The sequence below is a fragment of the Theobroma cacao genome, chromosome 7 (genome assembly GCF_000208745.1).
Source record: "Theobroma cacao cultivar B97-61/B2 chromosome 7, Criollo_cocoa_genome_V2, whole genome shotgun sequence".
NCBI lineage: Eukaryota > Viridiplantae > Streptophyta > Magnoliopsida > Malvales > Malvaceae > Theobroma > Theobroma cacao.
The window spans coordinates 13,751,651-13,766,811 of NC_030856.1; positions in this window are offsets into that span (position 1 = coordinate 13,751,651).

Genomic DNA, 15,161 nt, shown 5'->3' on the forward strand with positions numbered 1-15,161 from the left:
TTAAAAAATAAAGACATGAGCATCAAATTAGTAGGCACATTGCTATTTTTAACTGCATATCGATTATCGTTTTTCGGAGGTTCTATATGTTTTATATTACGGCTGCCATTACCATTGTTTCCCTCACCTCATTTCCCAGTCTCATTATTAGTATTTTATAAATGAGTAGTATGTAAATTGATCTGTGGCATTGTTTAGCTCATTTAAGAAAAATTAAGGTTCTTTATAAATGTTTTCAGACGATGAGCAATATTAATCTTATGTATCTATTACCTGAACTCAATAATAGATAATGAATATTTTAATATTTATTTTTAATTTTATATTATTTTTTGTGTGTATGTATTGCTTATAATTGATATAATATTTATTTTAATTTATAAATCGTCTAAGTATAAAATTTACTTTGCATTTTTTTTTATTTAATTTTGACTAAAAATTTATTTTTTATTATTGAATTTAGATCAGGTCGGGTTTGTAACGGGTACCTATATCACTTTTAACTAAATGAATGGGTTTAAGTTTTATTGAGTTTTAATAGGATTTTTTGTAAGTTAGATTCGATAGGGTAAAGATGTTGGATTTTATAATTGAATTCAAGTACGAGTAAGTCAAAATTAGCGAGTAGGTTGCCATTCCTAACTGCAGCTTGACATGGTAATAAATCTTTATCAAATGGGGATTCAAGAATAAGAATGACGTGCTAATAAAAGACGTGAAGGTTGCTTGCTCAATTGAAAATAAATTGGGTTTCATTTGTGAGAAAGATGAGGATATGCTGCTGGCAGACATGGTAAGGGAGGCAGTGACAAGAGCTAAAGCCAAGAAAGGAATAGAAGGGAGCTTCAAATGACGGGGAAGAGAATTTTTTAACATGAGATGTCCAGCTGATGTAGTTGGAAGTGTGTACGTGTTTCTGATGGGTTGGTGTTTGGCTTCAAAAGTGTTGTTTTGCATGGAGAAGTTTCAAGGAATTGAACCAGACTGCCTGCTTGAAGATGGATGCATGAACGCTATTGGGGCTTTTGAGATAGGGAATGATTCCTAAATTGATATGTTCGGGTCAAGTAACGTCAACCATAAGTCTGTTTTTGGGTGGAGCTGTTTACTGCTGGTGGAGCTTTGCTTTTTTTGGATGTTGTAAGTCGAGGCTATAGGCTTGGATTATAGTTTTTCTGTGTAATTTGTTGCAATATTGGGTCTCTTTTTGTTTGTGTGGTTTTGATGCTTGTTTTAGGATCAGATTTAGAATTAGTTGGTAATTTTAAGACTGGGTAGGTATATCTGGATTAAGATTAGTCAGTTATTTGATGTATGGGATAGGTCTCTGTTTGCTTGGGATCTCGATTTCTACTCGATATCACTTTTGTTTGGAGTAGTTTAGTCCTCTTGTATGTGTACTGCTCCCTTTTTTAAAATTATTTGGAAGTCTTTTATTTATAAAATTCAAGACTTGTTATGGCATGTAAGCTTTTGAAATTAATAAATTTATACTTTCGAAAAAAATGTTTTTGATGCCTAACTTCTAGAAAAGGCCGTGGACCTTAATATTGGATGGAAAGGAGGAAAGAATAGAAGGTACCGGTCGAAAGGGCAACCTTGTTGAGGTCTGTTGCAATTTCAACTTTCTATCACCATTTCAGAATATGATAACAATAAAACTCATGGGCAACAATTATTGTGATTTGCCTGTTTCAAATCTTCTAACAATCTGCTACAAGTTGACGCACCTATTTCACAGCATTTAGAACATCTCCAAGTCTTAGGCATTAAAACTATCCATAGCCCATATTAACATTCTGTGCCTGCAATTGAGTTTAGCAGGGGCAATGTGTGCCTCCAATCTAACAACTCAAAACGGACATGGAAAATAGTTTCAGGGACTCTACTTCCCTGCAATAAGTAGGAGCCTATTGCAATTTCCCCAACCCCCACTTCTAGTCTTTTTTGTAGTAGCCTTGCATGTCCATGTGCAATTTGAGTTCTTAGTCCAATAAGGACTAACAATTACTAAACCTTCAAAAGGGAAACTAACAAACTTGATTTCAAAACAAGATTCTAAAATAAGCATCTCAAAATCAACTGCAATTACCAGCAATCTCAAAAATTATGAGAATAACCTTAGCATTTTGAAACTCAAGAAAACAGAAGATTATAAAACAGCAACCTTGATTTTAACTTGAAGAAATATAAGTTTAGACCCAAAATCAACAAACCCTACTTAAACCTCTAACTAAGCTTCTCATTATCGGACTGCACCAAATTATTATAAAGTAACCATCAAACCATAGTTACTCTTAGCAGTGATGCTATATAAAGGCAACTATCAAAACATGCAAACGATCTCAAGACTTATCAAAACATAGAAAAAAACAAAACGCCCAACACAAAATTAATAGATATCATGTCAAAGCATCAAATTAAAATATATTTAACAAAACATAAATGCAAACCCTTGGTACCAAATAATAAATACCATATCAAAGCATCAAAATAACCTAAAGATAAAGACCTAATACCATATAACCGATGCCCTATTTATGTTCATATTTTAATCGTTTCAGCATCAACTTGGCTTGCTCTACTATCAACTTCTTCCGTTGCAAAAAGACTTCCAATTCAGCAATTTCTAATTCCCTCCACTTCTGTTCCGAAGTTGCTCTGCTTTCTCCCATATCAACTTCCATTGCTTCCTTTCCTTTCACTTCTTGACCCCATATGGTATTGGACAAGTAAAAGATTTTTTGGGCATGCGAGTGGAGAAAGGTCCGGTTACCTTTAGCATTCTTTCTAAATTTCTTTTTCAACCTCTTAATTTTGTCCTTCAATTGAGCTTTTGTAACATTAACATGAATGGATTTCATAATGAAATCATAAAATCCATTGATATCAGCACTAGGATTAGTCACTTTTTTGATGGAGTACTCTAATATAGCTTCCAACACAGCCACTTCATCGTCTTCATTAAACACCCGTTGAAAAGGCGACTTCTTTTCATCTTCTCTATACGTCTCAACAACAGCAGAAGCTTTTCTCTTGGGACATTTAACTTCGTTGGAGTCACTGGAGCAGTTTGCATGGATGGTAGTTGTGGTCATTTTAGTGTTTTTGAAGGGTGAGTTGTTTTGAGTTTGTGGAGTTCCTTGGATTTCTTCTTGTTTTGAAGGTGTTTGTGGTGGTGCCTTCTCATGTCTTCATGCAATGAATTTTAACTCGAAGAAAAGAAAGGAGAGGAGTTTTGAGTTTTAATTATACTCGAGAGATGTGCCGGTGCATGAGTGAATGGTCACACCTTGATTCCTGCAAACATTAACCAAATTATTTCTTAAAATAAGAAAAAAAATTCAAAATAATAACAGGGAAAAGCCATTAAAGAGAGTAGGAAATAGAGCGGTTTATTGTTCTGGGAAAAATGGAAACCTATTTGTATGGTAGCTGTAAGTTGTGAGGGAAGGTGAGAGCTTCAAAGCGTCTCTGCCTCTCTCTGGTGCTTTCAATTTTGAATCAATTTCCCAAATAAAAACTTTATTCTTTTCTTTTTCATCGACAGAATCAATAGCCAAAGAGCACATAAACCATATTTACTCATTAGTCCTTTAGGTCTTGCTTACATGGAAATAAATTATAATTATATTACAATTGGGAAACTATAACACAATGAATAAAATCTAAATCTTGGATTTGGGGATGTCCAAGTACTAGCTAAACATTAGTCCCAGCTTAAATTAAATCGAGTCTATGCATAATGAAGCATATCATTGCACTTACGTATTTGGCTTATTAGTTGGTATATGATCTCTCTGCCTAAAGAATAAGGTTCGAATTTTCATTCCCTTAATTACAAAAAAAAAAAAGCATATCATTGCCCATTCCCAGCATGCAGACTGCTGTCCAAATTACTGTAAGTGAATGTTTGTATAAGTGAAATAAATATTCGTCTACCCAAATGTATAGACAAAGATACTAGTATTAACTTTAAAGGGTTTTATGTGTTTGATAAATCATCAAAATTTTCAATAATTTTTTGATAATTCATTTTGAGAAACTACTTAATAAAAAAAATTTTCAATACAAATGCATTGAAGATATTCAATATTTAGCAATAATATTCTTTCCTTTAAATCATTAGTTCTTTTCGTTTTAGCTTTTATCAATATCTCTTTGACAAAATATTTAACAAAGAATGTACTCAATATTTAATTTTAAGTTGCATACTAAACAATTTTGATATTATAAATTCAGTGCTTAAATTTTTCAAAACTAAAAATTAATACGTAATTTTTCTGTTTATCAAATAGCACCATAATTAAATAAATCCATAAGTAATAATAAAACAAGAATAATAATGAATGACTTGTTACCAAATTAATAACATTTTCCCGTTCTACCATTATTTGTGTAATCAACTATACATATATAAATTAGGGTGGGTGGGAAGTAGAGTTGACTTTTTTTTAGCTTTTTGTTGGAAAGTGGCATTTATTTGGCTTAAAGGACAATTATTTATTTTGATTGAATGGAACTGTTTTCGTTTCTAATTCATGCATTTGTAGTAATTCTTCTTTTGTATTGGGACTTAATGAATGAATATAGTTTTTGATAACAAGAGAGGAAATTAACGATGGTGAATGCCAATGGATGCTAAGGGCGATGGGATTTGTGGTTAATTTTGTTCATAGGACTTGCCTCACATGCGTCTCTCGTAATATTTTTCTATTAGAATTATATATGATCTTTAAAATTAAAGATGTTTACCTTAATTGTAATTAAATTATCACTTTTCGATGAGATCAAATATACAAATAAAATTAGAGTTTATATTTGATGTATTATCAGTGAATACATCCTACAATCATCAGTGAATCTTATAGTGTCACTGAGTCAAAAATAAATATGAAATTTTATAAACCTTTAAAAGTAAAGACGTGAGCATCAAATTAGTAGGTAGATTGTCCTTCGTAACTCAGATTGATTTTTGTTTTTGTGGAGGTTCTATATGTTTGGGAAGTCATATTAAAGACATGATTATCAATTATGAAAATTATGAGATTTTAAAAGTTGAATATACGCTTCAATTATATATTTGATTGGAAAGGAGGAAGGAATAGAAAGTATTGAAAAGGCAACCTTCTTGAGGCAATCCTAACTTTTTATCACCATTTCAAATATGGTTGCTTCCATAATTGTGATTCATGGAGTTGCTTTTAATATAAACTCAAAAATCGTAGCTTGAATTTTATAGTTTTTGGTTCAATTTTTGTTGTTTCTGAAGTAGTTGATAGTTTGGAAGTTGCATTCATTAGCCATAAACAAGTTGTCTAAAAGGTTCATTAGTGTTGGTAATATTGACTCCATATGTTTTTGATGATAACAAAACATTTTTTACTTTTTGATGTCTAACTTCACAACTCAAATGTGCAGGATAAAGTTTAATTTCCCTAATAAAATTGATGATTAAAGGTAAGTCAAGAAGCTTACTCACTCAAAAGATGGGTTAATCAATTAAAGTGGGAAAGAAGAAAATGTTTAGTAAAACAGAATATCATTAACAGATTAACATAGAGCTTTAACCAGTTAAGGCAAAACTGGGCGCTATATAAAAGTAAGGTAGAAAAGCCCTAATCAATTAACATCAAGCTTAATTGATTAAGAAGGTGCTAAAAGCTAAAGATAAAGGTGTGCTAATCGGTTAAGGAATGAGGTTAATCGATTAAAGCATAAGATTTGAAGTACCTTAAAAAAAGGTGCCAAAAATTCAAATTTAAAGTGAAGTTGACCTTTAAAGGGAGCTAAAATAAAGAAATTCAAATTCGAAGAATTTTTAATTGGTAAAGTTTATTTTAATTAGTTAAAGTTGGAGGAAGATAAGCTTTAATCAGCTAAAGGAAGGACTAACTAATTAAAGGAAGACTGCTGGCTGGAAATGTGAGACCTCGACCCCTATAGGCCCGTAACTAGGTGTAGACACGATAACATGGGCCAGGGATGATTTCGTCATTTCTCATGGTCAGCCCTTAGAAGTAGGCTTTCAAACAATATTAAGTCCTAAGTAGGCATAAGGCATAAATGAATGATGAAAATAAGGGTAAAATGACGAAGGAAATAAACATAATGATGATTTTTAAGGTAGGGGCAAAATGGTCATTTTCCATCTCGAGTCGAAATTTTAATTTTTCGTAAACCCCAATATTTTTAAACTATTATGGACTTCGTCCCAGTGTCAAAAGAGTAAAAAGATTACACCAATGATTGGAGGAGGACAAGCCGACTTGTTAAGGGTATTTTCGTAATTTAAGTAGAGTTTGGATAAGCTTTAGCTATAAATATCATTTTTCCAGCAACTTCTTCATTTCTCCAGTAGCTTCTTCTTCTTCTTCCTCCCATCTCACGTTTCTTTCATCCTCCATGGAAGCTTGTTTTGAAACGTCCATAACTTCTCTTAAGCTAGCTCCAATTTTCATGCTTTTGTGCACCTTTTCATATAATCTTTTGTGCTCTTTCACTCTCTCACTTTAAAACCCTTGAAAAGTCTTATTTCCATACTTTCTCTCACTAGCTAGGTGTTTTAGAGAGAGAAAAAGGGAGCTTCTATAATAGCTTGAAAATTTTTAGAAAGAAATTCAATTACAAAGCTACCGAAATGAGTAGTGAATTAGAGTTGATTTTTAAATGTTGAGAATGGCTAGTGATCAGACTTGTGAGTGTTTTGTAGTTGAGGTTGTTTATTCATTTTAGAGTGATTAGGATAGTGAAAATAGATAGCCACTTAATGGCAATTGGAAGCTAATTAAGAGATAGCTTTTAGAATTTATAGTTATGTGAATTGAGTTAATTGTGATGCTAATGTGATGATAGGTTCCAACGAAGCCCCACCGCCCCATTTGGACCATTAGAGGAAGTTGGAGTTAGGTAAAGATTTAACAAATACTGGTGAGTGAACTTGCATTAAAATGTTTTGGGATTAGAGCATACGTGTTTGATTAAATCCATTGAAATATTTTCTCTGTTTTTCTCTAAAATATGCATGGGAACAAGCTTTTAATGAAACGTTTTGCGTTGTGGAATGCGACTGTGATGAATCCATGGGCCTTGTGTTATGTTGATATATATATATATATCTAAATATATATCTAAATATATATATGATATGTATTGATAGTAATATTGTTTGTAATTATAACTGAGCATGTGCGCGATGTGGGGGAGCACATACCAGTGATGACAAGTGCAGGAGTGTGGATGATGATATTGCCTGTGCGTGATGTGGGGGATGCACACTGCGGTATTAGTTGTGCACGATGTGGGGGATGCACATGATGACTCCAACTATGTGTGCAATGTGGGGGTTGCACATGAGCTGGGTGAGGCGATGGTGTTATTGGTGGTTATGTATGTGTGTGTGTATAGATATATATATATATATATATTTATGCAATAGAAAGTTCATGAATATGGTATATGGTTGTAATGTTTGTGAAATCTTGCATGTTGAACCTTAGAAATTGCTAAGTATTTCAAGTTGATTTTGTCATTGAAGCAGAATGGCCTTTTCTTGATATAATGAAAACTTTTTCTTGGTGTCCTGTTTCTCGCTGCAGCGAGAAACTCTTGGGTTGGGAGGCTGGCTATTGTCCTGTAACTCACTGCAGCGAGATGTCTACAGGTGGTTTCGCTATAGTGAGAAACATTTTGTCGTGCTTGCCACCTTGTTTGGTTTTTGCCATATTTTTTACTTCTTTAACATCATAGTTGATCATAGACTTCCAACGTCAAGGAATTAATTAATTAAGTTTGAAATGAGGGGTTTTAGTGAGAAACCCTTGACTAGCTAATGATTTGAGCCCAAATTTCTCTACAGCGAAAATTCATTAGTTGCAGCGAGAATGCCTTTCCGCTGCAGCGAGGACTCGTCATTCACTTGACTTGCTTGAATGCTATTAAAGTTTTCACTCTTCAAATTCTTTATTATGTATAGATCCTTCATCATCAAGTGATTAACCAATTAAGGGTTTAATGAGGGGTTTTAATAAGAATTAACCTAAATTGCATTGTTTTTGAAAATAAGTGCATCTTGATTTCTTAAACTTTTCTTATCGTTTGCTTGTTCCCTTCCTTTTGTTGACTCACTAGGTTTATACTCACTGTTTTCAACTTCGTGTTTTCAGATTAAGAGGCAGTCGGTAACTAGGTCGAGGTGTCCTTGTAGATTCGTCTCCTAGGTAGGTATCTCGGTATTCAATAGCTGTACTTTCGCCCGGGTCTCTCCGCTAGAAGTCGAGTATCCCTTTTGTTGTGTATAGACAAACCTGATGTAAATTATTAAGATATAAGTTTTAGACAATATATGTATATTTTGATTGGTAATACCACTATGAGTTGGCAATGGTTAGCATTATTTTGAATTGAAATTATGAAATGTGACTTTAGCAACTTTTGATGGAATGATGAACAGGTCATATAAATAGGCTTGCTTGGGCTTTGTGGGCTACGTCCATTGGGCCCATGCACCGGTTATGGCCCGAAATTTGGGTCGTGACATAGAGACAGAGACGACTTAATCAACTAAGAAGCATAGCTAGTCGACTAAGAGCACTCTGTCAGAAAATTTGAATTTAATGCTAAAAGACAAAATAACAGCTAGAACTATCTCTCAACTGTTTCCAACGGTCAGCAACTGTCAAACATCCATCAAAGTCAATTTTTCAAGTATATAAGGGACTTCCAACGGCTAAGAATCACATCCAAGGCTTCCAAGATTAAAAAAGCTCAAAAATAGCAAAAACCCTCTGTATACTTTCTACACTTCACTCCAATCTTTGTAATTGAGATAAGCACTTCACTTTGTACCATTTAGATCAGGTTAGTGATCATAGGTACTTCCTTATTTATTTTCTCCTTATATACTTAGAGTGAGCGAGTCACTCTAAGGGGTTTATTCAAGCTTGGGTTAGCTTGATTGAGTGTATAGGTTCTAACTCAGCTTAGAAAAAGTTAGCTTTGGGTTTTGGTTGATTCTGGAAAAACAATTGTTAAAGATTGTGGTTAAGCCTGTGAAAAGCCATTGTAAAAGCTTGGTGGAAGCTTGGGAATTCCACCATTTTTAGTGACTTGGTTTGCAAAATCCTTGATTGAACAATCAAGGTAGTGGATGTAGATCTTTGACTGAACCACTATAAATTGTTGAGTATTGTCTACTCTGTTTTATTTTTCTTTTTCATTCTTTCTTAAATCATTCCTTCATCTTGCTTCAAACTAGTCATTATTGATCTTTAACTTGCCCCTAATTTAGAGCCAATTTTAGTAAAAGCCAAAAAGTGCTATTCACCCCCCCTTAGCACATTTATTTGGGACAAACAAATTTGATTATAAATAGTATTAATTTAAATGTATGGTTGGATATAATAAAAAACCTTGATATACTTCTACAATTATGTTAAATAAAAGTTGAGTTGATTTATCATAGCTATTGTTTAAGTTATGTCACATAAAGGATGTATGGTTCAAGTAATTAAATAGATCAGTGGAATGGATTCATGGTTATACAAAGGTTTTGGATAAAGCTTGTTCGGTATTTGGCGGGTTCTCTCGTAAGACTTAGACGTCGGTAGCGATCGAGGAACAGTCATTACATGGATCAATTCCTATCTGACCTACGATATTTTCAACCAGTTACATCAATCAAAGTGAGGATTGTGCGTCTATGTGAATCAATTGATCCAAATTGTCCGGACACACTCCTTAGCTTTGATTTCCTAGTAATTAATGCACAAGTACATACTTTCTTTAATGATTAAACAAGATTGTTTTTTGAAAATTAGATACCATTCCATAAACATTAAACCAATCCCTGTATAGAATATATATATATAACCATATCTTAACAAAGTTTCCCTTGAAATATATTACAAAGAGTTTGGCCATTTCTCAATTAGGAAAGAGCATTCTACAATTGTATAAACAACAATCAAATTGATATTGCTTTGTAACTATTACTTATAATTAAATAAAAACGTTAACAAAGAAATATTTAATTCTTTCATTCTCTACTGTTATAAAATATCAAGGTTAATTGGTGCCAACTAAATAGCTATTCCAAAATATGAATAAATATAATTCCAAGTTACCATGTAGTCCAATTTTTCCTTAAACACTTGACCCTTTCATGCTACGACACTAAACTTATTATATAAAAATCTTGAGGATATTTCTTTCTATTATTAGTTACTATTATAATGATAGGAGAATGTAAGTGATTACCATACAAACTTTGAACTTTCTTTATATTATGAAGAAGGCAAAATGCAGCCTGGTTGGTTAATAGACAAGTTATGATGGATTGTTGCTCCTTTGTATGGAATCAAACAAGTTTTTGATTCATATTTTATTTGGTTGTTAGAATCTTGAGATATTAAAAAAACATAGATTTTTCTTTATTTAAATATTAACAAAACATAGATTTTGTTTCATTTCAAAATTTAGGTACTTCACATATCAAGATCATAGAATTTTGCTTCTATCTTTGTATAGTTGACTGTTGAAAAATAATTTTAGCGTTAAAACCACATTTTGCATTCTTGGAGTTACAAATTGGTAATAACTTTTTGAATTCTTCATTCAATAGACAAATGCGTTGCATTTTATGGTGAGAACCCCGGACATGCCACAATTCCGACCTCAATTGAAAAAGGATCTTTATATCGAATTAGCAAGTTTCAAACAAGTGATAAAAAAAATTCAATTTTAACACCATTCCTTTAAATATAATTAGGATGTTTACAAGGAACACCCAAATCCAATAGCTTCATGAAGATTTGGCCCTATACACTTCGTCATATTTTACTTTTGTATCATTTAATCAATTCAATGCAAGGATCCGATATGATGTTGTCTTGACAAGTACGACCAACTCAATTATTTCCTAAATTGCTAAAACATGATTTCTATAGCATCTTTCATTATTGACATTGCAAATAGTCACTAACCCCAATTAAAATTATGTTTGAAAACCTCAGATTTTATTGGGGTTTTAAAATCAATGACCAATATTGCAAAGGTCCGCTTGTATAACAAAACATATGACATTAAAAAACGTGACCTTCACATTGAGGATCTCAAGTAAAAAAAAAAGGTCATGAACGCATTTGATCTTACGGGTGAATTAAATTTTTACATCAAATCATATACTTGGTATTTTTATGTCCAATGGCAACAACTTAAAAGTTGTTTTATATGCTGATAAAGCTAAAGACATAAATGGAGATTACCTTGTTGATGAAGCGATCAGCCTCGTTATTGTCTTGGCCACAACAACAGTGAAGAAATATATGAGCAAGAATATCATTTACTATTAGTTATATTATTCAGTATTAGTCATGTGTTTTTATAACTATTTGCTACTCTTGTAGACACCCTTTACTTTGCATCATGTTCGCCCACCAAGATATATATTGATCCAGATATACCTAAAACTGCAACATTTAAACAGATGTAATATTAATATTATAATTATAAATGGCAATTCAAATATAAAATATCAGCTCACAAATCTTTTAACTCACATATATCAAGAAAAACCATTTAGTGTGCAAATCATAAACATAGAAATGGACTCACATCCACAAACTGGAAACAATAACAACATTGAGGAATCAACCATTGTAGCCATTAATGCAGCTTGCCCAATCAAAACCCAAGTAACAGCAAACTTGAACAAACGATTTTCGAAACAAAATGTTAAACACAAACATACTGACAATAAATGTATATTGTAGAACATCAAATACAAGATACATGCAACAATTACTGATATTGATTGCAACAATGGATGGTTTTACAATTCATGTAACGAATGTTGGTTGGCCTTACGATTCTGTGCTGCAAAGTGTTGGTGCACTCAACATGATGAAAAGACACCGTTGCCAACATAAGTAAATAATGAAACCCTTATATTCTTAGTTATCTTTATTTCATGAATTCAATGCTTTCCTAAATTCTTTTTATAATACCACATTGAGGAAAAATTTTTTTGGTTGATATGTGGTCATCTAGTTCAAAAGGAGCAAACATTCACATATTCTTAACATTTTGGTCATTTATTTTGTTCTAGAATATGGATGTTTATGATTGAATACTTTTTGTCTCAGATTCTAAAAATCATTGCAAACTCTAGTCCAATCTTCTTCACACAATCAAAATCTTCATTTCTGTCTTCTTAATAATGAATTCAAAAAATCAAATATACATGAACACAAGTTTATGTGTTTGTATATTAATTTTATAAACATGTTTATAATTCATTATGTTAGTATTTGAAATATTTTAAAATTATTATTATACAATACATGTCTTGCTGGTATAAATACCTTTTGAGTTCATTACCAACTCCATATCTCCACTTGTAAAAAACTAAAATTCAATTTTGCAGATATTTCATACAACTGATTATGCAAGATAGCACTAGACAAATGGGATTAGTAGTGTTCGGTAAAGTGGCAGAGAAGTTAGTTGGAGCAAGTATTGCAAAACTTGCAACACTCAATACTATCCATCGCATAACATTGCTTGGACTTGTCAAGGCCTTGATCAACCAAACAAAGACATTCGTAATAAGTTATAAGTCTGACATTAAAGGCAATTAAAATAGAAATTTCAAATTACAAATTGTTCGATTGTGATGTGATGGCAAACCAAGAACCTGCCACTCCAACTTCTACAAGCATTATTGTATCCTCAACACATCCATTAACAATTGAACAACGAGAGGAGCAACTCCTACTATCACCAATCAGCACACAAGTGGCCAAAGAACTTTTCCTAAAAAACACTCCTCAGGAAGGTGCTGCCACTTATTACATAATGCTTGTTTTGTTCCAACCATCATTTAGTATATCCATTTCAACCCATATTATTACATAGAGATCTGTTTCTTTAACTTATTCTATTTTCGACTTCTATCTTATAATTACTTTAATTCATGCTTATTTACCAATTAAACAAATAGTATAACATAAACATTTTACTCTTGAATATCTATTTAATTTAAAGTGCATAACTTATTTGCTATCAGTACAGGATAACAATGGTGAATCAATTCCTATCTGACCTACGATCTTTTCAACCAGCTACATCAGTCGAAGTGAGGATTGTGCATCTATGTGAATCAATTGATCCAAATTGTCCGAACACACTCCTTAGATTGGATTTCCTAGCAACTAATGCACAAGTACATATTTTTTTTAATGATTAAACAGGATTGTTCTTTGGAAATTAGATACTATTCCATAAACATTAAACCAATCCCTGTATAGAATATATATATATAACCATATCTTAATAGAGTTTCCCTTGAAATATATTACAAATAATTTGACCGTTTCTCAATTAGGAAAGAGCATTCTACAATTGTATAAACAACAATCAAATTGATATTGCTTTGTAATTATTACTTATAATTAAATAAAATGTTAACAAAGAATATTTAATTCTTTCATTCTCTACTGTTATAAAATATCAAGGTTAATTGGTGTCAACTAAATAACTAATCCAAAATATGAATAAATATAATTCCAAGTTACCATATAGTCCAATTTTTCCTTAAACACTTGACCCTGTCATGCTACGACACTAAACTTATTACATAAAAATCTTGAAGATATTCCTTTCTATTATTAGTTACTTTCTTTATATTATGAAGAAGGTAGAATGCAGCCTTAGTGGACAAGTTATGATGGATTGCTGCTCCTTTGTATGGAATTAAACAATTTTTTTATTCATATTTACATTTGGTTGTCAGAATCTTGAGATATTAACAAAACATAGACTTTTTGGTAAAGTGACAGAAAAGTTAGTTGGAGCAAGTATCGCAAAACTTACAACACTCAATATTATCCATCGCATGACATTGCTTGGATCTGTCAAGGCCTTGATCAACCAAACCAAGACATTCGTAATAGATTATAAGTTTGACATTAAAGGCAATTAAAATAAGAATTTTAAATTATAAATTGTTCAATTGTGATGTGATGGCAAACCAAGAACCTGCCACTCCAACTTCTACAACAATTGAACAACTAGAGGAGCAACTCCTACCATCACCAATTAGCACACAAATAGCTAGAGAACTTTTCCAAACAAATACTCCTCACGATGGTGTTGCCACCAACTAGAGACAAGAATCACCTCAAAAAAAAATATAAAACCAGGTTAGGATTACAGTGCAATAAACTTCATTTTATATATTTGCTCTTCATCTTATTGTTATTAGGTTATTTTCTCCTTCTTTCATATAGTTTGAACAGTAAGCATGAGATGAAAATGATGCATTTTGAAATATATCTATCTTTATTTGAATGTTCAACATTTTCAAAATTAACACACACTTCTAGCACTTTTAATGAATGATTTATAGCTAAGATATCAACATTGAAATTTTAAATAAATTAGATTCTTTTGCTCATTTTGAGAGCTGCAAAGAAATAGAAAGTCTGTTTTATGGATGATAAAATTCTATTACTAATGGATGTTAAAGTTGACCTCTTTTAATTGTTCGTACATAAACTTTATCAATGCTTGATGTAAGCTGTGTATTACTCATGAAATTTTAACATTTTTTGCTTTGGTTCATGAGTTGTTGAGATTATTGCTTATGTTTCTTGGATTTATAAGATTAGGATTAGTGGCTTGATTTTTTAAATTGAAACTTAGAATGGTTGATGCATGGCCTTCCAGAATAAATTCTTTCTATAAGAAAATCATTGGTTGAGATGATGAAAAATTGTAAGTAAAATATTCATGTATTTGCATATGCATTCTTGTAATATTTTCATTGAGATATCTAATAAATATTTCAAGCAATATATGATACTCTTTAATTGCTCTGCCATTGCCTGCAAATAAAGCACAGATTGAACCAAAACCTTGATAAAAGCTCAACATTACTGAAACTTTTTATTTATTTATAACTAATACGAAATCTTGACATCTAATTGCCCATTATGTATTAAGATGCTTCATTCTTTTGTTCAAGATGGCATGTGATATTACACACTCTAACTATATCTTTTTAGTATATGCTTCGAATGCTGACTAAATATCAAAACACTCATTTACCCAACTACATATGTTTTGTAACATCTTTTGTGATACTTCATAAAAGCCTTACC